The sequence below is a fragment of the Anopheles coustani genome, chromosome 3 (assembly GCF_943734705.1).
Source record: "Anopheles coustani chromosome 3, idAnoCousDA_361_x.2, whole genome shotgun sequence".
NCBI lineage: Eukaryota > Metazoa > Arthropoda > Insecta > Diptera > Culicidae > Anopheles > Anopheles coustani.
In genome coordinates, this window is record NC_071288.1 from 63,197,813 (window position 1) to 63,225,170 (window position 27,358).

Sequence of the window (27,358 nt, forward strand, 5' to 3'; positions counted from 1 at the left end):
TGCTGTTGAGATCATAACTTTGCTAATGAATATCGCAACTCTACTATAAATGTACCAAAGACAACAATAAGCCAAGCCGCACATTGGTGAGTACATAGTATAACTTATCACGTAGCAAAGAACTGATAAGTTGTATTTATTTCAGCTGGAAAGCCATGTAGGGGTTGGACAACGGAAACCCCATTTTGGAAAACTTATCCTTGCAGGACGTGTTTCAAATAGTAAGAAACGATAGATTGTGTTGTCAAGTGAACTGTTAGTTTCGCTAAGAAAAGTTATTTGCTGGAAAGGAGCTAGTAGCAATTGGTCGAATTTGAATAATTTGTTTGTTTGGATGGAAATTGAACCATCTGCTTGTTTGAGTTCACTGTTAAATTAACTGAACTATTTGTAAATCGATGAGTGAAGTGATTTGTTAAGGTTAGTATAATTGAATAGTTAGTTTTTGTCGTTTTCTAACTTGCGATATTTTTTGCAGGTTTCGCGTATTGCCTATCTAGTAGTGTTGTGCTTAATGAATCTTTTGACGGGATTCATACTAATGAATCTTTCACCTAACATGCAGTCAGATGGTTTCTTTACGCATTCGACTCTTTCAAAACCTCGTCATGAATCTTTCACGAAAATCCACGATTCATTCATTGGCGTGGACCATCCGACCAAAAAACAAATTCTGCCCATTTTTGGAGGGCTCGACGAAAGATTCATTCAGATTTATTAATCTGAATCTGATTTACTCAACTCTACTATCTAGAACATGCCTCAGTGTCGGTTGGTTTTACTCACCATAATCACTCTCTGTGGGACTGAAATCAGGTGAGTTAGTAAAATAACTGTTGTTCAAAACTTGAGGGTGATAAACTGACTTAATAACTAATACAAATTTATGTTATCATTCTATTGTTTCAGCGACCAGTACACAATTTTTTTAACTGCTCCTTTGAACCGTATTCCGTAATTAAACAATAGAAATATGGATGGCGTTCAAAAGGGATGTCTTCGAAGTGCTATGCGGTAAGCAAATGTTTTACATTACTCATTTATCAAAATGGCAATGTGCATTGATGGGCAATGGGATTGATTTTTCTGCAATGAAGTTTGTAAGGTTAGTTTAATGTTTGTTAGGTTAGAAAAAAAAAGTTGTTTAATTAAGGTAACTGTTGCTTGAGTTTAACATGTCATTCAAATAGATGTACGCATTACATGAATTTGTGTTTTAGCCAGTTGTAGAAAAAAATATTTTTTAATAATTTTATCTTAGCATGATTGTTGTGTCGTATACTTCTGCTTAAAATGTTTCATTGCTACGTTCCGGCAATCAGATAATTGGCACACTTAAAATATACCAGTTTACGACGAACGATCGGTATGGACCGCTAAAAACCGAGACGGCACACTGGTTCTCGCCAGGATGGTCGGGAAGCGATGGGCTTTTGTTTTCTTCACGCTATCCGCTACTGGATACCGATAGCCCTTTAGTCTGTCGAGCCCTTTGTTACATGCCGCATTCATTACTTTATTAGCAGTAGGTTTGGATCAATACCTTGTTTCCGGTGTTAATGAGCAATTCTTTGGCTTGTCGCCTGGAGTTTTCCCAGTCCTGTGTAGCAGGCCGGGTTTCGGAGGGAGTCGTGTGGAGGGCTTCTTTATGTAGAACTCCTTTATTCACTACGCTAAACTAACTGATTTGGCGGTGAGGTCCAAGGTCCATCGGAGCCTTGGGTCACACCGCCCGCCCAACTTAAGGCTAGTTTGGTTGGGCTCATTCCCTCCCGTGCCCAATCGTCCTCCTCTAACAACCCACAGGGCAATACGCGCGTGGATCTCGACACCGATCGACGGTGATCGATGGGCTGCGCTGTTGCTAACGCCAGGTTCCCCGCGTACACTGACCCATAGCCGAAATGCGATGTGCGGAAGATTGCAACCCTTCACCTGAAACTAATCGTTCGGTGGGATAAATTGGATATCTTTCAGTGAATAGAACGTTCCGGCCTTTTGAAACTACTAGCAGGCAACGGTTATGCATTTCTTTGTCAGCGCTAAAAACGAAAATATTGTCGATAAAGTGTTCTCGGAGGTCGAACATTAGTCTTTTATATCTCTCGATGTGCAATGATGGTTGTAATATGTCGGCTCGACGACTTCATATCTAGTCTTGAAAAATTGTTTGCAGACTTCAGCCTTGGTAGGAAATCATCGATAGAATGGAATCAAGTGATGTTTTCGTTTGACGACCTTAATGATAATGACTAGTGGGGACTTTCGGCCTTCTCTATGATTCCTGTTATCTCTAGGTGGTCGATTTTCCCTGTTTTGGTTTAACTGATGAGGCCTCCTTGCATACTGCTACTTGCCACGCAGCGACCAGCACCGGTGCGGTACACCGAGCTGGCTAGTTCGAGGGTTCCAAGTTATTCGAAACGGAGGAGGCCTCCGTTCGATCACGCCGTGTTTCTTTCCTTTAGACCGGAGGAGCCCTCCGACTAGTAACTTCACGAGCCGTTCTGTTCTTGTTGAATGCTAGTTTATTGACGATTTCTATTCCTTAAATACTAATTTACACTGTTTTCGGGGCCAGTTCGTCCGCATCAAGCTGCTCTTTGCCGGTAGTAGGCAGAGAATTGCACGCGCAAGGCTTTTTTTTGGTATCGTTAGATAGCACTTTGGGCTTGTTAAGTTTAACTTTGCCGTTATCGGTAGCAACATTGGCGCGCCGAGAAAAGGTCGCGTTCTCTCTTTTGGAAATTGACTAAACATCTGTGAAATATAATTTACAATCACAGGACAGGTTGTACAAGGTTTTTTCAACGATTTATTGCCCTTAAAATAAAGTTATAGCTCGCTTAAAACAATCCCAGAATGTTTAAGAAGAGAGAACGCCGACTTTTTTCGGCGCGCCAATGTTGCTACCGATAACGGCTAAGTTAAACTTAACAAGCCCAAACTGGTTCCTAACGATGCCAAACAAAAACCATGCGCGTGCAATTCACTTCCTACCACTGGCAAAGAGCAGCTTGATGCGGACGAACTGGCCCTGAAAACAGTGTAATGCTGAGCCTTCAGCCAAATTTCTTGCGCGTTGCTCCACGCGTCCGGTGATCGCGACCGGGTTTACCGTTGCGCGTGGAGGCATCATATTCGCGTAGGCCTTGTTTGCTGGTCTATCGCGTCCTTCGTTTCCGTGTGACGTTGCTTGCGTACACGTGTTGCGTCGGCAACAGACGGCTTGGGGTTACCAACGAAGCTAAAGGAATACGCAGTTTAATTCATTTGATTTTAGGAAAGGTTCTCTTACCAGCAAAATCTGAAGCGTTTGTTCTTCAACCACCTCCTTGAAGAGTCCCAATCGTAGCACGTTTAGTTGTTAAGCGGTTTCCTTCTGGTGAAGGTAAGGTGAAGTGGGACAGCACCCCCCCCATTAAGCGAAACACATTATTTTCTTCTACTCCTTTCATTAAAAAATACTCTAATTTTCTTAGTTAGATAAATAAACATCTTGTTTATGTACGAAAATTATTAAACACTACATCAAACTAATCAATTCAATATTAAATAAGATTTTCGAAGGGCCTTTCCTTTTTTGCTCCGTTTACAATGTGGGGCAAGATGGCCCATCCGGTGGGGTAGAACGCACCACCATTTAAACATGGGGCAAGAAGACCTAAAAGGGACAGGAGAGCTGTCATTTTCGACTTATGTTAAAATAAATGATATTCAATCGGGAAAAAAATCAAATGATTATACTCGTTAGATTTATTGAACAACTGGAAAATAATCATATTATATTGAATTTATTTGAACCTGAAATTGTTGGTACACAATTAGGTTTTGAAAATAATAATACTAACGGATGATTCTGATACGAAGATTTATTGTGATTTATTTTTTTTTTTTTACCCTTTATTGACTTTTGTTTTGGGGGTATGAAGTTTGTGTAAGATTTGTTGGAGTAGATGTTATAGTGGAACAGTGTTATCGAAAAAGCCCGTAAAAAAACGGATTTCACAATAAAGAGGTTATTCTTGTAGCATTATCAAAATGTATATTGGTAATGTATTTTCGCAAATTATAGTTGAAACATCAGACAAACCCCTGACAGACACACAGAACAATGGTGCAGTTTGAAAATGTGCTAAGAAAACAACACATACGTTTTGGTAGTTTACTTAATGCAAATATATCTATTTCAACACTTTTTTCATTGTATGTCACAAATCAAATTCATCTAAAAAAAAGGAAATTAAAAAAATATAAAAAGAAAATGACTTAACAAGAGATATAAAAACCAACTTTACTAAAAGTAAAGCACGTATACATAACAAGATAAAAATAAGATTGCATTGAACTCATATGAAACTAAAGTAAATTAAATAAATTAGAAGAAAAAATAAATAAAGTCATGTAATGGAACACTTGAATCAGGTGGTGTAATGTTTCAAATCAGTAGTGGAGAAGTACATGCCAGCTCTGTAAGTTTGCAATCAAATAATGAAATGTTGCATACAGTTCCTGGAGGTATGCGGGAAGAGCTGGTGTTTATAGGCTTCGGTCGGGAAGGACTGGAGAAGGCAAGGTGGTGGACCAGCTGGGTCGCTTCATCCCCCCACACTTATTCGAGCTCAAAGATCTACCTAGAAGAGGAAGATCTGAGCTAGCTGAGCGGCGGTGGTTTGCGAAACGGCTGGTTCGCCAACTTGTTGTTCGGTGGGGTGCTACACTCCCCCACATTTAATCGAGCTCCCAGATCTAAAAAAAAGTAGAAAAATCTGGAGCTTGTTGGAGCGGGCGGGATCAAGCTGTTCTCCGTGGTCCCATCGGCGGCCGATACGGTATCATCTTCTGCTTGGTGATCATCCTTCAAGCGTCCTTCAAGGAGTTTCATGTAGCTGCCCGACCTCTGCGAATCCGGATGCATGCCTGTCCGGAATATCGAGAGTCGGTTTGTGCTTAGCGCTTGCGCGCGATGAGTCGGTGTACGTTGGGGCTTTCGGGGAAGTGTTATATTTTCTTCTTGCGGCTACAATTTGTTATCGACTTAATTAGGATTCTTATTATTATTTGCTTACAAGTTTCATAGTGTCTCTTTTTTCCAACCGTGGGTGTCCGTGGTTTCCTTCCTTTACAAATTATTTCGAGCCTCTTTGGCCCCTTAGTTGTCCGTGAGCGGTATACAGTATTTTTTCTTCTACGTCGTGCTACTTGTCCATGGGTAACGAATGGGTACTGGGAGTTGAACCCAATCCTAAAACAATCTTTGGTTATAGGATTCCAGGAGTACGGATACTCCGCTGCCATAACCCGGTTTGGTTTGAGCTTTTCCCTAACTGTCCCTATTGATTTGTAACTTGTTTCAACATTCTTACTACTGATTGGGTGTCTTCGGTTTTCCCATTGATATCTAACTTCGCTTCTATAGCGGCCTGAGTTTCCGATAGGTGGGTGTCTGTGGTTTTCCCTCTTGACAAATATATTGGACATCGTTGGGCCCTTCGCTAATCTTGAGCTACATTCTGTCTTTTAGGTGGGTGTCCGTGGTTTTCCCCCTTTACAATAATATTGAGCTTCTTTGGCTCCTTCGCTATGTTGAGCGGCCTATTACATCTTTTTTTTTCTCTCTGCTTAGCAACCTATGGGATCCGAATGGGCACTAGGAGTTGAACCCAGCCCTAAAACATCGTTGGTTAGAGGAATCCGCAAGTACGGATACTCCTTGGCCATAACCCGTTCGGTTCCCTAGGACCTAATGCCTTTTAAACTGACCCTAACTGTCCCTACTTGAGCATGTTTGGCACCTTCGCGTTTTGCGATCGCGTCCTAACTATCCCTAAAACTTTTTTTTGGATTTTCTTTATTTACTAAATGCACTTAATTTTTTTCTGTGGCTTGCTTTTCTGTTGCAAGGATAAGGATTTATTTAGCTGTTTATTTGCTGTTTACATCGAACTTTCTCTCTCCAGGGCCTCGACGATTATGCTATAATGCTCGTCGGAGATTATGCCATACGTCTGTCTCAATTTCATATACCCCGAAAGGTATTCTTTTGTTGCAGTGAACAGAATGTCGAGCGGCCAGGCAGAATGGCTCCTAACGACTTTCACCTTAAACTTTGCGAAAACTTAAACGACTGCAACTAGCGGACTTAAAAGACCTAAAATGAAACGCGACGCGCGAGATTAACCTTACCCTAGCACCTCCAGGTCAAAATTGCGAACCTTTATTAAACATTTGATTGGTCTTATATACTAAAGCCAACCCTGTTGTCCCTTCAGCTCTCCTTCGGGGAAGTCCTGCCCTTTGATGTCCTATTAGTCTAACTTGAAGTCGTCGCATTTGCCGCCCGTTGGGGCTTTCGGGGAAGTCCTGTCCTTTGATGTCCTAGTAGTCTAAGTAATCGCTGCGTGTTAGGGCTTTCGGGGAAGTCCTGCCCTTTGATGCCGACGGGAAATCACCTCACGTTGCTTTATGCTAAGGTACCACATTAATATAATGACAAATCTGCATTTTGTCGGTTTCTTCTTACTGTAAGATTACAATGTGTTTGGCCCTTCGCGATTTATCGCGGTATTGTAATTCTAATTTCTTATAGTCTTGTGTAAGCTCAAAGGGTTGGTTCTTTCGTCGTGGAGCGTGGTGTTCGTCGACGGGATGTAAACTCGAAGAGGTTGATTCGTTCAATGGCGAGTACTGGCTTTCCAGAAAATCAAACTCGGTTGGTTTGAGCGCTGCGGTCAGACTGGGTGTCTTCCGCTTGCCATGTACTTTATTTTATAACATTTAGTCGGTTCTTACAATTGGGTTAGTTGACATCATTCGGGTTCCTGATTGGTTAGTTTTGAATTGCCCTACTTGCACTTCGGGTGCGTCGGTTTATGTTTACTGCCTGGTGGTTCCTGGTTCCTGGTTCCTGAATTGTTTATAAACTTCCGTATGGGGTTTTCTATCTTGTCTGTAAAAAGCATCTTTCTTGTCGCATCGTTATGCGCTCGATTTCGCTTGGCGGTTCTTCCGCTTTCTGTTTATGTTATTGAAAGTTCTTCCGCTTGAAGCGTTCGCGGTGGTCACGCTGTTTGTTATTGTTTTCGCGTGGCTGTGCCTTTACGCGTCGCGATGCGCTTGCGAGTTGCGCTGTTTCGGTTTCGTGCGTTGGATAAAATCTGCTTACGTTTCGTCTTCGAATATATAGGTCAGTTGGTTTGAGTATGGATGAATTGACATTGTGGTACAAAGTATGTTCGGTTTGAATCGTTCCGATTCTTCTTGTGACATTGTCATCATTTTAAAGCTGTATAGCATAAGCATGCTACACTTGCTTTTCTGAAACTATCCTATTGGTGGGTGTCCGTGGTTTGCCTTCCTTTCCTATAATACTGAGCAACGATGGCTCCTTCGCTATTTTGAGCGGTATCTTACTTATTCTGCCTCATGCTACTCAACTAGGTATATTACTTATTCTGTCTCATGCTACTCGACTAGGAAGGGGTTCTGGGAGTTGCACCCACTTATTCATTCTATCAGACGCTAATCTACTGTGGGTATCGAATGGCTCTGGGAGTTGAACCCATCACTAAGACAATCGGCCAGAATCCCAGCCTAAGCGATGCATTCCTCGATGTAGCCCGAATCGCTGCTGTTGGGGTTCCGTGCATTGGGTGCATTCATGCGCGCGTTGATGCATCGCTAAATCGGTGTTCGCGATCTTCAGTGTTTGGCTGACACGTCCCGGCTGCACAAAGTTGCATCGATTTCTGTCACGTAGCACCTCGAACTAACCGCAAACTCGCCTCGAAGACAGCAAGAGTTCGAGGCGTTTTGGGTGACCGTGCGAATGAATATGAGTTACTTTGATGAACTTCCCCATCCCCGATCCTAAAATGTCATCCATCCCTTGGGAAATGAACACAACACCAATCGTAAATTTACAACACCAGTTTATTTCTTAACTAACATTTTACAAACTATACAATTCTTTTCACTTTATTCATCTGAAAATAGAAAAACACACGAGATGTATAATTCTGCTTGATGATTTTTCACGTTCTTCTACTTACCCAATGCGGTACGGCTTGAAGTTGGTTGTAGGTTTTTGAAGTACTTTTCACGGCTGATATGGCCTCTACTTACCGTTTTAACATTCTTCCCACTAAATACACATGTTATAATCACCTCTAATCTAGATTTTCTTCGTTGAAACGGGTTTAATTTGCTCAATTTTGCAAAGGCTGCCTGCACTTCCACTTACAACGAATGAAAACAACAAACAGCAGAGCCAGCTGAGATTTCAAATTATATGGCGAGGACTCTATGTTGTTGCACGATGAGCAAGTTTGTGGACATGCGGGGTAACATACATAGTGGAAACATGGGGAGACGGGCGGAATATGAGTGAACTGAGTGATTTTGTTCAACCGGGGTGGCTTCGATGCGCACATGATGTAACCCGAACTCCGCGGCGTCTTGGCTGGTGCGACCCTCGGCGTTTTGCTGACGCCTTCCGTGATGACGAATCTGCCTTCCACGCGCGGCTTGCTAGCTGCAGCTGCGTGGTGGTGGGGACAGCCGCTGATTTCTAGGGTTTTGCTGACACCGTGTTTTCGTGCTTTGCGTTGCGTTGGTCGATGTTTGTGTGGCGCCGGTGGTGGTTGCTCGGGTTCGGAGTATTGCGTTGTACGTTGCGTTTCCCTTGTTGGTTGAACTTGTCCGCGGGCACGGGAAGAGCTGGTGTTTGTAGGCTTCGGGCGGGAAGGGTTGGGAGAAGGCAAGGGTGGTGGACCAGCTGGGTCGCGTCATCCCCCCACACTTGTTCGAGCTCAAAGATCTACCTAGAAGAGGAAGATCTGAGCTAGCTGAGCGGCGGTGGATAGCGAAACGGTTGGTTCACCAACTTGTTGTTCGGTGGGGCGCTCCCCCACATTTAATCGAGCTCCCAGATCTGGAAAAAAGTAGAAAGATCTGGAGCTTACTGGAAACTGGCAGGATCACGTTGTTCTCCGTGGACCCATCGGCTGCCGATGCGTTATCATCTTCTGCTTGGTGATCATCCTTCAAGCGTCCTTCAAGGAGTCTACTGTAGCTGCCCGTCCTCTGCACATCCGGATTGTTGAGAGGACGGGGTGCGCTTAGTGGTTGTGCCCGACAAGTCGGTGCTCGTTGGGGCTTTCGGGGAAGTCCTGCCCCGGGGAAGTTTTATCTTCTTATACTCCATGCTACTTGTCCTTGAGTAACGAATGGGCTCTGGGAGTTGAACCCAGCCCCAAAACAATCCTTGGTTACAGAAATCCGGGAGTACGGATACTCCTCGGCCATAACCCGTTCGATTCCCTCGGCCTTTTTAAACTGATCCAAACTGTCTCTTTCCTGATTCGAGCAAATTTGTCTCCTTCGCTTTATTGAGCGGTATCTAGCGTTAGTTTTCTTTACTTCATATGTGTTTTTTTTCTCTTTTTTTCATTAATCTTTCCTTGTGGTTAACTGATTCGTTGCAGTGTCGCTTTACAAATTTAACACTCGCGTCTTTATTTTTTTTTTTCGAATTGCTAATGTTGCAGAAACCCGCGGGTTTTTTGTCTGTCTTCCCCGTTTCTTATAAGGATACCCTCTTAATTAACGTTTTGGTAAACCTTAGCAAATTTCTTCATTTAACCAGTTAAACCCAGTGCCTCATCGTACTGCTATCATATATGAGTATTTATGTATAATATTTGTCATATTTGGATAATATATAATATAATTTTTTTGTTTTGGTTTATTATTATGGTTACTATGTTTTTTTCCCAATTGTCCCATTTCTTTCCAACAGTTTTTTTTTTCTTTCATTCGTCCCCTTTCAAAAATAACTTCACAAGATTTGTTGTTCCTTTTATCTTTGCCAAGATTTATTTAGCTGAAGTGTTCTTGATGACTTTCCAGGGCCTCCTGGATTAGATAGTAGTATTCGTCCGCGACGATCGCGTACGTCTGAGCTCTAGCGTACCCGGAGAGATAGGTTACTATGGCTTTTACCATCGCGGCCGATGGCTCGAGCCCGGGATGCGCCCGAGCAGCCCGTAGATGCCCGTAAGCACCTCGATTAAATCTGCCTCCGTCTGCAGATGTCTCCATTTACGGGGGATGTAGACCTGGTCTGGGGAATCCTCGTCATCCTCGACGGGCGCTCGCTCCTGGTCTGCTCCCGCCTTCAACGCGTCGATTGCTTCCTTGATAAATTCTATTTCTCTGTATGGCTAGTTTTTCTCTGACTAACTTGAAAAGTTCCTAAACCTCGCCTTTTATACTTTCATTTACCCCACTCTTCAACTTGTTCTCCCGTCTTTCCGCCGCCGTCATCCGCTCCGTTTCGGCTGCCCTTTCCACAGTCCACTGGCGCTGCAGCCTGGAGCAGATCACCTTTGCCGCCTCGACTACCCGATCCCACGCCTCCGGGCTGTGCAGCATATATTCCCCAAGGTTGTCGGCCGTCGCTGGCTGCATACCGTGGCCAGTCAGAAGCCGCTGCCGCACCTCGTCAAAACGAGGGCACTGGAACATCGCGTGCTCGGCCGACTGGTCCACTCCTGGGCAGTCTGGGCAGCCCGGGGATCGGATGATCTTCTTCACCGCAAAGTACTGCCGGAAAAATCCGTACCCCGTCAGCACCTGCGAAAGGAAGAAGTCAACCCGTCCTTGTTTGCGGGCCACCCAGCGCTCCACATCCGGGATGATACGATGTGTCCACCGCACGAACCTGCTCCCTCGGTCCCCTCAATCAGTTGTTGCGTAGTGCTTTCGTTTACTTTGGTTCTCAGAACAATTTCTTGGGGTGTAAAATACATCCACTCGTTTGTCTCGCAAATTTCCACCCATAAGTCCTGTGTGATCCGTGCCTCCCAACGTTGGCAATCCAATTGCTCCGATTATTCATCATTGCCGGGAAACAGTCCAAACTATTTTCTAAGTTATGTGTGGCTGGGCCTACGTCTCACAGACTTAGGTTATCTAACATCTGGCACTGGAATAACTCGTCTTGGACAAAGGCGTACCTTTGTCCAACTAAGAGCGCAAGAGCGCGCTCAGTTAAGTAAGCGAAGCATTGGAGGTATCTCTTTCGCTTCGTACACAACACTAGTTGCAAATGGGATGTTGAAGCTGCTATCATTATCGGTAGTATTAGTCAATTGCGTTTCGCGCTCCTGTTGATTATGGTAACATACTGATGCTGCAAAATCCACGGCAGAAAAGAATGGGTGAATACCGGTTTCTCTAAATCCACTTTGTGCATTTTGAACTGTCGCTGCTTGCAAAAACGCTTGGGTTACCAAACAGCTAATATTGTATTGCGTGATTGGTATACCTGTAAGAAAATATAAATTTTAAAATCAATTTTTGCTAACGAAGTTGATTATCCTAAATGTTATCAACATTTACCTGAATTGTTCATTAAACAGTTTCTGATTGCGGTGGCGTAATGCGTTTTCAACGGGCCCATAAAAGGAAACTTCCAGAGGGTGTAGTTTGTGTGATATATGAGGAGGTATTGAAACTATTTTCACATGGTTTTTTGCCTTTTCTAGCATGAACCTATTCTTATTGTGGCTGGTATGCCCATCCAGTAGAAGGGAGTACTGGTGAATCCTCGGTTGGTCGTGTATATTGGATAAAATGGTTAAGCCAATCCAACCATGTTTGCATGGTGCTCCATCCTGTTGGTGCAAAAATAAATAAAGATCCTTCTGGTACCTGTAGACAATGCATTATTCATTCGTTGCCTAGCGAATATATAAGCTGGAGGAAGGTAATCGCCTGCTACTAACATGGCCATAATAACTGTGGTGTTTCACCCTCTTTCTGCAGAATAAATTACTCCAACTTGACGTTGTCCTTTTCGGCATACAACATGGTTTGGCTTGCCTGACACCTACATAAAATTGATATATTATAAATAAAACTGCTACGATGTCTAACAAAGGCTAATAATTATACGCACCGTTGAAAATCCCGTTTCATCCATTTTCCATATTCGGCGTATAGTTATGTTCAGTAAAAACTGAACGTAATAGATCGAAAACAGTTACACTACTCTCATTGAATCCTTTCACACGCTGCAACGAAATATTCCATGGTAGACTTGTTAACTACATTGGGTTACGCTTCCTGAACCCACGAAACCAATCCATTCCGGCAGTCCTCTTTTGAACATTGAACGGATGTTCATTATCTGCATAACGTATGTATCAGGTTCTCGGTTTTTGCAGTCTCCATAGAATCCGTTGAGCTTCTTGATCCTCTTTGCGAGTTTGTACTTGATGGAACACCTCTAAAACATCTTTTACCTCCGTCACGAAATCTTAGGAGTACGCCGAATAGCGGTGCGTTGATATCCGGACCTGACATTTGCTCTGAGTTAAGTGATATGCCGTTGACCGTTGCAGCTGCGTCGAACACTAATCTTGGTTTCGGAATAGTTTTGGTTTTGTTGACAACGATGAAGTGTGGAAGGTAGAACGTAGTAGAGGTTTTTGTTCCTGTTTCCTCTGGTGACAGCTTTCTTAGGAACCGCTTTTTTATACTCGCTGAATGTTGTCTTCTCCCATTCTTGTAGACCTTTTTCTTTGCTCAGCTGTCGTTCGAGGGATTACAATCGGTTGAATGCATTATTGTAGCTTGGAGATAGCACTGTCAAATTTTAATTTGATTGGATACTATAGACTGTTTTAGCGTATGCTAAAACTCACGTCTTTCGTCTCCGGTGGTTCGTTTTAGATAGAACGTTCGGTTCAGAAAGAACGTGAGTTCTCTTTATTTTCTCTCCGTTTAATTTACATGTATCGCCCTCTGCCGGCAAACCTGGCGCTGACGTTTGAACCCGTTAAAATGTTTAAATTTTTAACACTCCCCCCAGTGCGGCTACTGTTTTCTTATCGCACTTTCTATAGGTTCAACGTACACTACTGCTCGTCTTGTGATGCCGTCCTCCGATAGAGTCAGGCTGATCTGCTCCTCGGTTGCCAAACGAGGGTATGCTACTGCTGCGTATCGTCTTTCCCGGCATCTACGAAGGACTTGTAGCTGAACTTCCATGCCATCTATGAGAGTTTGACGACGATAGCGGCGAGGAATTTTTACGCTTTCTATACACGGGAGCTCGCACAGCCAATCATTCCATCTGCTGCCTTGTTTGTTGGGAAAAGATTCGTCCCATCCGGGTTTTTCGCGCCATACCTCCTGCCAGATTACTTTCAAGAACATCCGGAAGCAAGCGATCAACCCAAGTGGATCATAAATACTCATGAGGATTCTCAGAAGTTGTCGCTTGGTAGGTACGTGTTGTCCGTCGAGCAGTTCGCGATCACGGTTGGGCGCCTGTCGGAAACTGAAGGTATCGAGCTGTCTAACCCACCACATTCCTAGCGCCTTTTGCATGCTATTCGGTGGATCAGAGTTCATTTCTATCTGTTGCTCTATGTTGCCTTCAAAGCTTTCGACAATCTTGGACGAATTTGATAACCAGTTGTGGAGCTCGAACCCTCCCTGTTGATGGATATGTTGTACTTCGTTCGCTAGTTTAATGGCATCTTCTCGTTCAGTACTGGCCAAAGGGTCGTCGACGTAATGTTGCTCTTTAATGCATAATACAGCCTGTGGGTATTGTTCGGCAAGTCTGTCGGCGTTGACGTTTTTTATGTATTGGGCGCAGCTTGGCGAACACGTAGCGCCGAAGGTCATCCTTGTCATAACAAATTCATCAACTTCACGGTCGCGGTCGCACCAGCGCCACAGGAAGCGTTGACTGTGTTCGTCTTCCTTCCTAATCACCACCTGATGGTACATTTCTCGTATATCAGCGACTATAGCGAATCGATATTCGCGAAATTTGTAGAGTACGGTGAGCAACGGTGTTAGGAGGTCTGGGCCAGTCAACAAGTTACTGTTCAACGATACGCCTCTTACAGTTGCTGCTGCATCCCACACGAGGCGCACCTTGATAGATTTGTTTGGGTTCACGACCGGAAATATCGGCAGGTACCATTTTCTACGGAAATTGTGAGTCGCCATTAGTTCTTCTCGAGACAGTTTTCGTACATACCCTTTCTGGATGTGTTCCTCGAATTTTTTGTTGACGGATCGCACCAGTCCTTTTTCCTGTTGCATACATCGTTCCAGACTCTCCATTCTTCCCATAGCCATTTTTCGATTGTCTGGTAACTGCACGCCATCCGATCGCCATAACAGTCCGGTTTCGTAGCGGTTGTCCGACAAGCGAGTCGTAATATTCAGCAACTGAAGAGCACGTTCGTCGTCCTTGGAGAGTGTCATCGCAGGCTGGCTAAAATTGTCGTTGTCAGTAAGAGAGTACTTACGCAACGCTTCTTCCAGCTTATTGTCGGCGATCTTCCAGGTACAAGTGTGAGCGTTCAACGACTGGGTCCTTATCCGAGATTGTGCCTCATGCAGCCCACAGACCAGCCATCCAAGTCGGGTTTTGGTAGCCACTGGTTGTCCCGGGCTTCCTTCGACTACTCGTAACGGGCAGGTCAGGTTGTAATTGTCCATACCGATGAGTACACGCGGCTTGGCATTGGAGTAACTCAGGATGTCAAGTCATCACCTTGGGCATAACGTAGCTCTTGCCGTTATCGCCAATGGCAGAGATCTTTAACGATACCGTGCGGGAGTGGGGCTCGTCCCGGGTTTGTTCACCGGTCCAGCTCAGGCATATAGGATCTTCGTAGCCTTCCAGGTTTAGCTCCTGCAGTAACGTGTGGTCCATGAGGGTTACCGATGAACCTTCGTCGAAGAGGGCGTACGACTCAATGGTTTTTCCGTTACCGTGCAGTTTTATTGGCATGTAGCGTAGGATGGCCTTTGACGTCGGTGTGGTATGTGCTGACACTGTGGCTTCGGTTCGGGGTTTCGCGGTATCATCGCAATGCAGTAACCGATGATGGTACGCGCGGCACCCGTTTTCTCCACACTTCTTCGTAATGTGGCATCTTCCACCGTGTTTCCACAGGCACAGTTTGCACATGTGTTTTCCGCGGACGAAGCTCCAGCGCCTATCCACCGTCAACGCGAGCAGTTTTTTGCATTCTGCGCCCGCTGGACATTCTGGCTCCTCACAAACTATGCAGAAACTATGTGACGTATGTTCCGAATCTACGAAATGCGTGTTTACTGGTCGTGGCCTGGCTGATGGTTGATTTATGAACTGTGTCGGAGGTGTCACGCTCACGGCAGCTTGTGTTACAGTTTTCATCCATGCACCGAATTGGTCGAGGGTTACGGACCCCACCAGTGTACACCGGTACATACCCCACATCAGACGCAGGTTTGGAGGCAGACGTTCTACGAGTTCCGGCAGTAACGTGGCACGATACATTTGCTCCTGTAAGCCACTGGACTTAATGGTAGCACACAGCTCCTCAACCGCGATGCCGTAATCCACGATCGATTGCATTCGTTCCATTTTCGGTACCGGAGTTAGGCGAATTTGCTGGAGAATATTTTCGATGAGCACCTCAGGTCGTCCAAACAGGGTTTCGAGCGACTCCATAATTTCCTTCAGATTCTCTGGTTGATGCAGCCGGCACTGCACTGCCTTCAGGGCCCTACCACTGAGGCATTCACCTAACCGCATCACATTTTCGTCATCCGTAAATCCGCACATTTTTGTCGTCGTGTCGAATCTGCATTTAAAGTTTCTCCACTCATCCGGATTGCCCGAAAACGGTGGAAGTTTGGCTGACACCACGTGTCGCGCGGCTAGCTGAGTCTTCGTCAGTTCATTATCGTAAAGAGATGGCTGCTCCGGGGTTGAGCAGGCACGAGGGGCCTTTGGGGTGCTTGATGCGCAAACTGCATGAGGCTGGCCTGTCGACGAGGAGAGCGTGGCCATTTTATTCGCAAAATCCCTCTGCTGGTCTCTCAGCAAATCTCGCAGTGCGTTTATCTCCCGTGTAATAGCGCCTACATCGGGGTTAACGTTCGCCGTCGCACTGGATGGCACACAACTGGGACAGTACCAATCTCTTTTTGCCAGCTCGGCGTCCACACCAACACAGGTGAAATGAAACCACTTGCGACAGTCCTCGCATTGCACCATGTCCTCCGTCTGCTCTCCCCCGCACTTGGCGCATTTGTCTTCACTTACGAACGGCTCAATCATCTCGAAACCAATTTCTGGCACAACTCTCGATTCCGGGCTCCAAGTGGCGGATACGCGGCTACACTTAGGTTGTGACCTTGGTTTCAAAAAGGATGCGGGCTCTTTACTTGTTTCGGATCCCGGGCTTCAAGGGCGAACGCGGGGATCTTCGTTTCTTACACAGGCACTTGCTCGCTGATCGGCCCGTAGATGTGTCGCCCAAGCTCCGAAGTGGACGCGGGGCTTCCTATCACAATCGCGATGGCGGCAAGATTCGGATCCCGGGCTTCAAGGGCGAACGCGGGGATCACTTCTCACGCAGGCACTAGCTCGCTGATCGGCTCGTAGATGTGTCGCCCAAGCTCCGATGTGGACGCGGGGCTTCCTATGACACAATCGCGATGGCGGCAAGATTCGGATCCCGGGCTTCAAGGGCGAACGCGGGGATTTTCACTTATCGCACGGGCACTTGCTCGGATCCCAGGCTTCAGGGGCGAATGCGGGGATCTTCACTTCTCCAGCGAGCGGCTGCTTTATCTATCTCAGCTAACGCAGTTTTACAGCGACAGTATCGATACGAACCAGTGAGTTTTAGTGTCAAATTTTAATTTGATTGGATACTATAGACTGTTTTAGCGTATGCTAAAACTCACGTCTTTCGTCTCCGGTGGTTCGTTTTAGATAGAACGTTCGGTTCAGAAAGAACGTGAGTTCTCTTTATTTTCTCTCCGTTTAATTTACATGTATCGCCCTCTGCCGGCAAACCTGGCGCTGACGTTTGAACCCGTTAAAATGTTTAAATTTTTAACAAGCACTGTATTATCCTTTCGCCATTATGGTCCAATCTCATACCTTTTTCTTAAGGGAACTATTTTGCTTACCCTTGTCTGTTCGTGTGTCAGCAGTGGCTTCGTTATCTTCAGTCCGAAGTTTTCGATGGAAATGTAACTTTTGATCTAATTATTCATGTTCTCTTCTGATGATGGTGAGTCCCACCTTGTTGGAAACAGTTCGGAACCATAAGTTCGAACTCGCTCCAACAGCACCTGTCAGATGAAAATGGAACGATATCAGCGTGAGAAAACCGATAAAAGAAGTGAAAAAGCGGGAAAAATAACTTACTCTGTTACAAGCACAAGCAACGGGAATAAAGAGTAAATTTTTGGCTTTTCTTTGCCACATTAGAAATTCCTAAGAATTCTTTTAATTTCTGCGACGTAGAAAGTGTTTGCAACACACCTCTTACCCCAACACAGGTTCTTCCTTTGGAATCATGATATGTTCGATTGATTCGTTGTGCAGCATTTATTGGCTAAATACTGTCCAGCCGAGTTTGGTTTCCGTCGCCGTTGGAGTATCGTTACTGCTGTAGCAACGTATGTATTGGAGCCATGAGATGCGTTTTATTCAAACCGATCAGTACGGTTGGGCGAGCGTTGTGGAACGTCATAAGCTTTATTCCCTAAAGGTGCGGGTATTTCTCAAGCAAATATGCGCTGTCGATGGTTTGAGTAGGTAGTTTTAGGTTTTTTACCGTTCTGGCGAGTTGAAGTGAACACTCTTTTGGACTTGCTTGCCCGATTATCTTACATTGCACGCGTTGGTTTTGCGTTCATGTGAGGGTGATGACTGTGCCCTTTAGGTTTAGTTGATTCACTGTCGAAGCGTCGACGATGGTGGAGGAGGCTTCTGTGTCTAGGAAGGCATAAGTTTTTACCTTCTTGTCGCCATTTCTTAGTTCCACATTGATGATGATTTGGAAGTAGACCTTCGACCTGGTGTGATGACAATTTATTAGCCCTTCGGTGGAGAGGTGTATCAAGCGATGGTGTTTCTCCTTACATCCGTAGATGCCGCATTCCCTGACAAACCAGTATGTTTTTTCTTCGTGCCCGTTGGGTCGAAGGCAGCCCGAGAAGAGCCTTGACCGCCTTGTGACCGCCTTTGCGGTTTGGGCACGCCTTGCGCTCTTTTTTCTTCTTGATGTTGCGTTCTTGATTTGGATTTACTTTTCTTGCTGGTTTCGTAGTATCATGCAGATTCAACGGTTTTTTGTCGATCGCCTTAGGAAAGAGCCGAAACTCATTTGCAATTCCTGCTGACCAGAGATTGAAAGTGTTGGCATTTCTCAAGCTTCCATTATCTCACCATTTCTTCTGATCCATCTGAGCTGTTTCTCCTCTGATAACATGCTAACCAGTTCGTTTATTAGCCGATGATCGTATAAGTAGGATGGTTCGTTTATCGTTTCCCAGATATTGGCAACTAAATTTTCTAGTTCAGATCTACCCAATTGCGTTTTCAAGCGAGCCATTATGTTAGCGGCGTTGTCTGGATTAAAAGGAATAGAGCTCAAACACTCTTTAGGGCGTTTCCTTTGAGACATTTTTGTAGACGATTTATATTTTTCAGGTTCGAAAATCCACCTTCTTCTGTCGTTTTTTTAAATGCCTTATCAAAAGCCTTCCAGTCTTTTGGGTTGCCGTCGAAATACGGTATATCATTAAGAGCCGTACGCTTTAACTGGCTTGCACCGAATGTATTGCCAAATCTCAGCTCAGCGACGGGTTCCAATATTGCGTTGCTCGTTGGATCGGAGGTTCCGGGTTTCGATAGACCTCCCGCTGGTAATGGTGCCTTCTTGGCGTAATTGGCAGTGCACTTGATGCAGAAAAAAATTTCTTCCAGCGTTGGCAATTTCATTAACTTCGCGCAAGTCAAATGAAACCATCGATCACACTCGTCACACTGGACCATGTGCGTATCAGTCGAATAGGGTTTGTCGCACAAACGACATGGCTAACGATGTCGCTTTGTATAATTTTACAGTCTTTTCTCAGTTTACTCGATACTAGTGTTCGATCAATTGCATACCTTTAGGGTGTTCTGATTTGCTCCCAAGTGACTGAGAAAACGGTTTGCTGGAAAGAGTGCACTGAATCGCATTTCTAAAGCTACGTTTGGCAAAAAGAGGCAGCTATTACCGCATCGACGCCCGCAGTTCGGACTTCCACGGAGAAGATTCCCATAATCAATCACTTCTTTGAAACAATACATCGAAAGTTTGGATCCTTGAGTATTGACTTTCCTTTGAAAAGCAAAATAATTTTTGTGATTGGCTTCACGAACTGTGAATTGTAAAAGAACTGAACGAATGTCAATTTAAACAACCCAACGAGAAATTTTGGTGTTATTCAGATGTAAAAGAATTCTCTTCAGAACTGCCCTGCTTCAGAATTCTTTTACCCCTTGTTTTGCAGCAGATTTCCTATGAAATCTAGGTGTAAACAGAATTCTGGAAAGAAGTGTAAAACAATTCTGTTTACACTTGCGATACATCTAAAAAAAGAACTCTTTTGACAACGTGATTGTGCGTTTATAATACCTACTAGGTTTTTTAGGCCAGGTACCTGGCCCGTCAGCAGTTCCTGGCTCACCTACCGCCCCATTAAAGTTTCCATGTCGTCCCCATTGCAGTTTCTAGGTCTTTCTGCAGAAGGTATCTTGTGTTCACAATTGCCAAGCAGTTTGCGGGTTCAAATACAAATACGAATTGCGGGATCAAAAATAACAAAATAATCTTTCCCTCTCCCTGTTCGGCCAGTGCCTGAGCTTGGCGTACAGAGTTTATCCCTTTAACTGAAGCCCCCATCGGCATAAATGTTAAAGCACTGTTATATCGCAAAATATTACCAAAAAACCAAACGCGTCTATCAAACAGCTCGGTTAGTAGGAAGTTTTTCAAAAACAGATACTTGTACCGAGTAACTGCTTATTGTACCAGTTTCTGTGCTCCACAGCGCATGACCTGTGGTTGCGCCACTTTTGATGTTTAACTTACATGAACCACAAAGCAACCTTTGCCAACGGTAAAATGTTGTCAGTGAGTCAGTCAACGGTCAAAATCTGCGCACATTTGTTTTTCGGCCAGCGTGTGAAAAAAAGATTTGCAAAAATTTTTTTTTTTGCGTCTCGTGTAAACTAAGCATAACACTCCTACTACGCATGATAATCCGTAGATGCGAATTGCGCATGGTTTCGGCCAATAGTAAGAATCCCCTCAAACAGGATTAAAACAATTCAGAGAAGTCGAGAGCACTGCATTGATTACTCGTTACCTGACCTTATAGAAAAACGAATCATGTCGGTGCACATCCTTCTCTCTTCATGCCATCCGTGCCGCATTCGCTGCACATTCTGCAGCTCACTATTCCCCACGTATCAGTTTCTCTATTATTTCATTTGTAATGGAGAATTCCTTCCATGTGTGTGACGATTTGCGAAAGGCGCAGTATCGGCTCGACGTTCGGCACACTCTGCCGCTTGTTATCCCGCACCTCCTGCGCAGTATTGACTCGACGTTCGGCACACTCTGCTTCTTGCTATCCCGCACCTTCTGTGTTTCGCGGAAGGAACGACCACCCCTCACTTGCCTTGTTCGTTTCGCGGAAGGTTAAGCTACCTGTCCGAACAACAGTACTCTCGGATCGGTCGTCCGTCTACTCTGCCGTGGATAGCGGTCCCCACTTCTCGCATTCTTCTGTTGTTTTCTTGTATTTGTTGATCCACAAACACATGCATTGAGATTCGAGTACCAATCGACTGGCTGCGTTGTAAGCTAATACTGTATGCGAGCGCGGTTGTTCTCACTCCCTCTCACATAATCGCTAAGTCAGCTCGGACATACCGTCCAATGCCGTTGGCTTTCTCTCTCTCTCTCTCTCTCTGTCTTTCCCTCTCTCTCTTTTCTCTCTTTCTGTCTTTCCCTATTTCTCTCTCTCTTTCTACCTCTCTCTCTCTCTCTCTGTCTCTCTCTCCATCTCACATTTCCCATTTCACATCTAACATCTCCCACCTCTAACCTCACACCCCCCACCTCCCGCCACCCACTTCCCATCATCCAACACCCACCATCCACATTTCACCAGCCACCTCCCACCGTCCACCTCAAACAAACCACCACCCACCCCCCAACTCCCACCTTTCACCTCCCACCAACATACCTTCCACCACCCACCACAAACCACCATCCCCCATCTCCCATCTCCCATCTCCCACTATCCCTCATCAAGAATCTCTCGTCTCCCCATCGCACTCTTTCTTACTTTGCCTGTCACATCTCCCATCGCATTCACACTGTCGCTCTCTCATTTATCTCATGTCATTATCTCTCTCTCTTTCTCTCTCTCTCTCTCTCTCTCTCTCTCTCTCTCTCTCTCTCTCTCTCTCTCTCTCTCTCTCTCTCTCTCTCTCTCTCTCTCTCTCTCTCTCTCTCTCTCTCTCTCTCTTTCTCTCTCTGGCTATATCTATCCCTATCCCTATGCCTCTCCTTGTCATACTTTCAATTTTTGGCTCGCTTTTTCCCACTATGTCTGTCTCTATCTTTACTGTATGTCTCTCTCTTTCTCTCCCACTTTCACGTCCTACCTCTCCTTTTTTCTTTCTCTCACCCTTACACACACTAACAGCACAAAATTCCAACAATTACGCTTTCCGCAAACACAGAAGGGTCGGTTTTGCTTAGCTGGCCCAGTTTTCTGATTTTGAATTAGTAGCGACATCGAATCATACTTCGATCGCATGAGGGCTACTTTTCGCGCGCGTGTTTGTTGGGCCATGGTCGACCCTCGGAAGGAAAATTATTATATAGGATTTCTGACTATACGTGGCAAAAAACGTATACCCATTCGCAGTAGTTTGTATGAGCTGGGTTCAGGATATCTTTTCTTTCCAAAATAATTATTTTCATGCACGAAATTTGTTTGTTTTATTATTATGGTTTATCGATATTAATAATAGATACATATCATCCGGTTCGGAAGGTGATCAGGCGAAACATCCAGAAATCGTCCGACCCCTCCTCTGGTTCGTGCTAGCAAACACTGATGCAAGGGGGTTCGTGGGTAAAACAAAACTGATGCGAGCACACAAGCGAGCTATCCGGAACCGACGATCGCAGCCGATCTACGACATATAATTCCCATACAAGTTCTCTCAATTTTTCGGGCTGGGCTAGTTTCTTTTTGCCATCATTTTCGAACCTCCGTCGCTCGGACAATCTTCATATAACTTGGTTGAGGGGTTTTGAACCTCCTCTTACTAATCTTTTAATTGTTTGTAAATTATTTTCAAATTAGTAAGTGGAAAAAACATGCAGTGTCCCAAATCTTAACACTTCTTCACTTACGTGCAACAGATTGTGCACATTGCTATAAACTGTGCTAAACTACTCCACAAACATTTTTAACAATTTATCAGCATATGGCCAATAATCTTTATAATAAATTGTTGAAAGCATCGTGACGCCACAATAAAAACATTTTAAATGTTGGAAAGCATTATTGTTCAATTTGTCTTGCTATATTGCAAGGCTACCATAGTAAAGAAAGGTACTAAATTCACTACCTTTCCAATAACAAAGGTGCTTACGTGACCGTAGCGGACGATGAATTTCAGAAGGAAATTCAAATCCCAGCAGTTCGACACTAACAAGTGTTTGTATGCAAAACTTAGGGTATGGGTCCAAACTTTCCCTTTTAATAGTTTGCGCATTATTCCTAAATCTATTAAATGGAGTCTGTCTCCTGCTATTATATCCTGAACATCCAGGTTCTTAAGATCTAATAAAGGTGAACGATTCTTGCAGTGCTCTTTGTATTCACCTCTTCTAAATGCTTCATCCGTTCTTTCTAACGCTGAGCAATCTTCAAAAACTACTTTCCTCGCGCTCTTCACGTGCTTTCCTACACCCTAACATTTTAAACAACTGTGGATGGCGTTGTGGTATGCGACCCCTTTTATAAACGCCCTTGCTGGCGAATCAGCAATAATAGTTCTGATTTTAACCCCGAGCTGTTTTTCATGTATTAAAACATCGTTATCCATTAGATTGTTTCACTCCTCTATCATTAGCCTAAGATATTGTTCGCAATTACTTGGCTTCAATGTACCGCAAAATATTTCTATAACCAGCACTGGAACACCTGGAACATTATGCAAATGCACCAAAATTGGCCACAGCTCCACTACTATGCAGCGGCAGGCCGTCCACCGATAAGTTAATTTCCAACTTATCAACTGTAGGTTCTTCGTTGCTGCAATAAAATTAAGATTGTTTCAGGAAATTGATACAAACGGAAAAATTGTGTTATTATTACTAGTGAAAAGATTTTCGGACTTACCAAAAATTGTATTCAAGTGTGGTTTGTCGTCCTTGATACCACAATTGACCTCCTGCAACATTCGCGATTTCTTTTCCAACACTTGTTGGTGTTTGTAGAAGTGGTTTTTAGTGTACACAGAAACCGTGCATAAAAAAAAACTCAAATATGTAGTAGATATCATAGCAGAAAAATAATTGCATAATGGCATCTTTACTATGATGCGCCTCTTTCAAAAAAAGCCATTTCGATGAATGAGTTTTTGTAAAACAATGCTTCATTTAAATCGAGTTCATGAAATGTCACTTCGACGGTGTCCTGAATAAGGATGTTATCCATATAAAAGAATCGTTCATGTTCAAATGCTTGATAAATTTAGATCAGTTTGCAATGTTTTTTTTTTTTGCAGTTGGAATATCTAAAGCATTATCAATTGGAATATCTTAAGGTAATCTTACGCTTTGTATAATAAAATATTTTTCAAAAAGATTGTATGAAATTTACTTTGATTTCGTATACTTTTCCCTGAAACACTTCTGTTTTATATCACATGTAATATTTTGCTGGGTAAGTAATTGCGGTAAAGCCAGTTTTCGATCTCACATCGATTCGTTAGACGCAATCGATCAATTGCTGTTGTTTCACATTAGCTGAGTGTAAAAAAACCGTTTTATAAATCAATATTGAAATCAAATAAATTTCCACGTCTTCAAAGCTATGCTTAACGGTTGCATCAAATTTAACATTAACTACCTTGTTTATCGGCAATGCGCCTCATATCGACTGTGAGGGTATGTTTCAACTGCATCAAAATGGGTAACCGCAGTGAGACGAGCATTTTTGATACAATTTTATTTTTCAGTTAACCATCAACGTTTGGCGTTTGGTGTTTTTCGGCCAAGTTTCTTTCCTCTTTCGTACTTATCGAAAACACGTTTTTTAAGCACTCGTCCTCTTTTTATTCTCTCTAATCTCGAGTCCCGAACGCCAAAAAATTTACACGAGCTTCTTTTTATTGTTCACTCGACCGAAAAAGCCCGTGTCCCGGCTGTCTCTTTCTTCCGGATAATAGAACCTACGGTCCTGGACCTAGCTAGCGGAGGCTTTATTTCACCACTACTACAGCCAACCGGCTTCAACTGGATGAATTTAAACTGGTCCAGATCGGACCGTTGTTTTCACAATAATAAGCTTCTCAAGTACTTATCTACTACTAATGTAATCTTACGGATCACTGGGCTACCATACTTGATAATAAAAAACTTTTTCGCTCTGCCTCATTTAATAACTCATTAATCTTATACTTTGTTTCTGCCCATAACTCCTCATCAAATAAGTCCAGCCGCTGGCCAACACTGACACTGTATTGTATGTAACGTTTCCAAAACTTCCTCATTGTTTGAAAGATTGACCTCATGCCACCGACGCGTATTGTTCCGAGCCCTTGTCACTGGTGGAGTGTTTGACTCAAGTGGTGTTGGTAAATGCCTGTGGAAGTGGTCCTTGGTGGGCCTGGAGACGGCCCGGGGGCTGGGGTGATCTGTTGTCTCAGCACTGCTGGACCTGGATGTGTTGATGCAGCTGTATCTTGAGGAAACCCAGCAGCATCAATGTCCTGCAGGTATTCCATATCCAGATATTCCTCCCCCATTAATGAACGCCTTATTTGAATCAGTATCGAGATATTCTACTTCATCGCTTATTAATTCTACTTGCATTGTCTCCACGACCGGAGAATCGTCCCCACTTAGTAGTGGAGGCACTTGCCTTAAATCTATTACTAACTTTCAGGATTTCGATTTGAAAATTTTCCAAATCTTCTTTATTTTTCCTGAGGTGAAAAATTTTACAAATGGATCATCCTTTCTCATGGTTCCTTTTTATACAGCCTCACATACAGTATCATAGATTGCTATAAGTTTCGTCAATACTTCCGCCTTAAACGGTCTTCGACAGCCGGACGCTTCGATGGCTTTCCTTGCAAAATATTTGATGAATTTGTCCTCTTACTACGTGAGGAACTTTTCCGTGAGGATTCCGATGGTGTGTCCGTGGTGACTGGATTTGCCTGTCCGTGGTGACTGGAAAAAAAAATCAATATTTTACAATCTTACAAAACAAACAAGTTTTTCCCAGCCTAGATTCGAACTTCGGTCTTCCGGAACAATACCCATGCACTTGGCCCCCTAGATGAAAAAAATTGCCGCGAGATATCACACCTACTGATATGTCTGTAGGCAATCTGAATATAGCACAGAAAATGAACCAAAAATAAAAACTTTAGTCGCATTTTCCCTCCCCGAACTTCGCCGGGGCTTCGAGCTAGTATATATAGAATTGATAAAAGAGTAAATGAGACCCTGGCCGCCATGATCGTGGCTACACCTCTTGTGGGACGTTGAAACTGAATAGGTACGGTCACACAAGACGAACCCTGCTCGAATTTGGACGCTCGGCGAACCTTTTTTTGAATGTGTTAGTGAATCGAGCAGAGTTCGCCTTTTTCGAGCAGAAAAGGTTCACCGATTTTGGTGGATAGCACGAACCTTTGCTGCGAACCTTTTTGACAGATATCTGGAATATTCCGGAAGATGGAAAATAACCAAACGCCGTGCGAAATGAATGTAAGTATGATTTGTTGGCTCTTGCCAGATTAAACTATAACAAAGCATGCCCTTAATAAGCATATTTTGGTGGAGCTGGAGCCGTAGTTGTTTGTTACAAACAACAGTATAGTATTGTTGCTGTCCAAAATATGTGACTGTGAATTTTATTTTTATTCTGTTTTAGGACATAAAAGATCAGGCTCTTAGCCTGAAATTAATAGAACTAGTCAAAATGCACCCAGTCCTTTGGTCGGTATTGTCCAAGCCTTACCTGGACGCCAATAAAAAGGTGGACGCATGGCGAGATATCGCTACCGACCTGGGGAAGCCCGAAAAATCAGTTATCAAAAAATGGCAATAATTGTGCGCATACTTTCGCAAAGAAAATGCCAAAATTAAAAAAAAGTATGATAACGGGTTCAGGTACGTAGATCGTTTGAAAACATGTTCTCTTCAAAGATGGAACTAATTATTTTGTTTTTTGTAGCGCGCTCCAAAGTTTACGAGTCGAAATGGTTTGCTTTTGAGAATATGCAGTTCGTCGGCAATACTGCAAAAGCACGAAAGACGCAATCCACGGTAAGTTCAGTAAAAATTTCTATGTCTCGGTATCCTTGAGCTTAGGGTGACACGTTTTGTCTCGACAAACTTGATTAGTTCTGGTTGTCTTCCATCTCCCCTTGGGTTCTCTTGGAGCTACATACAGATCGTGCAATAGGTGCAGCAAACAAGCAATTAGTTGGCTAAGCAAAGGTTTAAAGATAATGTACACACTAGTTGCCTGTTGACAGACTTGAGCTAAGCAGTGTATACAAAACTGCTAGTTCTATATTCGAAAAATAATTAAACAGAAAACATGCAGACTGTGACACATACAATTCTTGATCCATTAGTTCTACAACATTACAGTTAGAGTAATTCTATAAAAAGCGCTTGGCAAAAAAGTAACAAATAACAACATAATTTAATGATTTTTGAATTCGTTTACATTCTTTAATTTATTCAATTATTTTTGTTGATATTGAAAAGCTAAAACATTATTTGTCGTGAAGTCATGAGCCAAATGGGAACGTACTCTTTGTAGATCTGTTGCTGATCTACGCGCGATTCCCACAAGGGGTAGCATAGATGCTGTAGGTTCTTCGGAGCGCCAAGAGCCGTGAATAATTTCTCCATGAACTCCACGATCTACGGAACCGGCGGGCATGTAAACATCTCTTGAGTTTCTTTTCCGGGAATAGTTATGCATATAGACTGTCGCTAGCACTATCTTTTCAGCAATGTTTGGCTCTAACAACATAGGTTTTCTAAGAACACGAAAAACGCTACTTAGAATACCAAATGCGTTTTCAACGGTTCTTCTTGTCCTGCTATGTCGAAAGTTGAAAATCCTTTCTGGAATATTTCTGCCAGGAACTCCTGCAAAAGGAGTTAACATATACTTAGATAAGGAAAAAGCTTTGTCGCCTAGT

General features: G+C 43.7%; 1 long non-coding RNA gene across 1 annotated transcript; it reads left to right on the forward strand.

The window, feature by feature from the left end:
- Positions 1 to 176: 176 nt before the first annotated feature.
- On the forward strand, positions 177 to 17,281 carry LOC131260240 (uncharacterized). Its single transcript, XR_009178136.1, has 4 exons — positions 177 to 420; positions 479 to 816; positions 910 to 1,014; positions 17,023 to 17,281. It is a non-coding gene; the product is annotated as an uncharacterized LOC131260240 (long non-coding RNA).
- The last annotated feature ends 10,077 nt before the right edge of the window (positions 17,282 to 27,358 follow it).